This window comes from Etheostoma spectabile, chromosome 9, assembly GCF_008692095.1.
Source record: "Etheostoma spectabile isolate EspeVRDwgs_2016 chromosome 9, UIUC_Espe_1.0, whole genome shotgun sequence".
Lineage (NCBI taxonomy): Eukaryota > Metazoa > Chordata > Actinopteri > Perciformes > Percidae > Etheostoma > Etheostoma spectabile.
This window is the reverse complement of record NC_045741.1, coordinates 16,838,412-16,841,014: the sequence shown is the minus strand read 5'-3', so window position 1 is coordinate 16,841,014 and position 2,603 is coordinate 16,838,412. Positions and strand designations below refer to the sequence as shown.

Below are 2,603 nucleotides of genomic sequence, written 5' to 3'. Positions count from 1 at the left end.
GGTTCCAGCTGGCCTGTCATGGGACTCCCAATCGCGTGTGAATGGTACTCAGAAGGAGCTATGGTTAACGGGTCCAACGCTGAAACACTCAACAGGCTGGAAATGTCAACTGGGGTGAGTGCAGCAGGGCAAAACCAGAAATATTATTTTTATGTTTTATGCAACAGACCACAAGTGCCTATGGATTCTTTGGACAATACTGGTTTATTTAATAAAAATATTTCAATTTTTTTTTAATTTTAGGAAGGATTGAAAAACATAGCTCAAAAAGCACATAACATTTAAATACAAACTGAGAAATATCTCACATAGAGTTTAACTATACTGTCTTTACTTGCTAAACCTTCCTAATCTAATGACATACAGTATGTCATATTTATATAAAATCATAGAATGTTGCTGCTGCATTACTCACGGCTAAGCAAGCCACTCGGGTTGCAGTAAAGGTGTTATGCTTTTATTCTGATAAGTTCATACACATTGTATTATTTGACTGTTCCAACATTGCAACACATAGAAAGCTAAAGTACAGCAACATAAGATAGAACAGGAATCCATCATGAATCAAATTATGAATAACACTTACTAAAACCTTACATTTGATTGTGATTGGACAGCACAACCTGTCAAGTCTCAAATAGCAACAGACTACCAGTACAGTCTTTCCCCCGAAAGAACGCCCGAGAAAAAAAACACACACACACACACACACACACACACACACCTCCCATCATTAAGTTAACCTTGACCAACTAACCAGCCACACATAAACACTCACACCCTCTTATCCTTTGACTGACTCGCACATTTTGTGGAATGAGACCACACTTCCACCAAATAACCTCTGGTGTGAACTTAATTGTGTATACTCTGGTATTGAGTTTCGGACCATGCCTGGGTCCCGTAGCGCTCAAAGAGAAACAGACGCTGTAAACTTGACAATGAGTGAGAGAGAGAGATAGAGGGGAAAAAGAGAGGGAGCAAGAGACATGGACCACCCAATGGCTGTGAAGAAAAACAAAGCTGGGTGGAGAGCAAAGTCAGCTTCGATCACATCAGAGGTAGGACAGTTGGACATTGTTGGGTTGTAGCCGTTCATTGAGGTTGAAAGAAGCAGAGAAAGTGGAAAGGGTAAAAAAGTCGTTTCATCTTTGAGTCTGTTTTTAGCAGTTGTTGAATAAGTATTTAGATCCTTTCCTTTTACGTAAAAGTACTAATACAACACTTTACAAATACTCTGTATTACTCTGTATACTCTGCATTAATAATGTTTCTAAAGTAAGTATTTAAGTATCATCAGAAAATGTACTTAAAATATTAAAATCTACTCAATATAAAAAAATCCTCACATTTTAGAAACTGTAAACAATCAAAACAGTTCTTTCAATCAACTAAGTGTTTTATCAGCTAACCATTTCAGCTGTACTTGTAGGCCGGTATATTGTTGGTTAGTTTAATTTATAATAAAACATTGTATTTTATAAACTACATGTGTTTTGTGGGCAGATATCTTATTTTGTAAAGTAACAAGTAACTAAATAATTTTTAACAAGTAACTAAAGCTAAAGTAGAAATAGAAAGTGGCATGAAAAGTTAAGTATCAGTACCTCACAGATGTACATTAGTACAGTACTTGAGTAAATGAACATAGTTACATTACACCACTGGTTTTTAGTAACATTTCTCTCAAAGCAAAACTGCTTAATCTAACTTTTGTTTTAGATAAAGGACTTCTTATTTACATATATTATATTGTCTTAACATATTGAGTACATTTGTTTGTCTTTTTATCTTTATATATTTTTTAAAATAATTTTGTAGTACTAGTTTCATTTTCAGACATTTAAGGGCCTTTCACTTAAAATTATAAAAACGTTGTGATATAACTTTCTTTTTTCTTTTTTTTACATATTTAAGAAATAAACAGTGACAAACAATTACAAACAATAAACAGACAAAGAAAGAATTGCGAAATAATTTGAAGCAGCCATTTAAATTAAACCTTCTTAATACAAAGTCGGTATTTCTTCCACAGTTTTATGTTGTGGCATTAAATGAACATAGCTGCAATTAACACTAAACAAAGATTAAGAGTTATCTACAGGTGTCTATCTTTTTCCAACATTGTACACATCGTGCTGTATAAATAAATTCACTCCATAATGAGGAACGTTTTTTAAGAAGTGGGCTTATGGCCGGCTTTGAATCTAAATCACAAAGGATGCTCCGTTTACTCTTGTCTAAACAAAGGTAAAGACTTTTCTCAAAGAAAATGCAATTCATAGAAAGTGCTCTCCCTTATTTAATAAAACTGTTATTTTAACAACATTGTACATTATATCTTGTTTACATTATCAACATTATGTGACTCTAAATATCAGATTTTCTACAATTTTGGATATAAAGGACTTTAGACTTTTGCATAATATCAAAATACCTTGTTAAAGTAGATATGTGATGATGTGGTTCTAATGTTGGCCACTAGGGGGACGAGGATATGTAGAGAGCAATCACAGAGTTTGAGGCTTCAATTTATTTCAGTAGGGAGGAGGTCAGTCAAGCATTGGTGATCATGTGTAAGGGTGAGAGAGAGAGAGAGAGAG

At 34.0% G+C, this 2,603-nt stretch overlaps 1 protein-coding gene across 1 annotated transcript in view; it reads right to left on the bottom strand.

The window, feature by feature from the left end:
• LOC116695462 (adhesion G-protein coupled receptor D2) overlaps positions 1 to 2,603 on the bottom strand; it is a 109,446-nt gene that overhangs the window by 17,228 nt on the left and 89,615 nt on the right. The window lies entirely within an intron of this gene.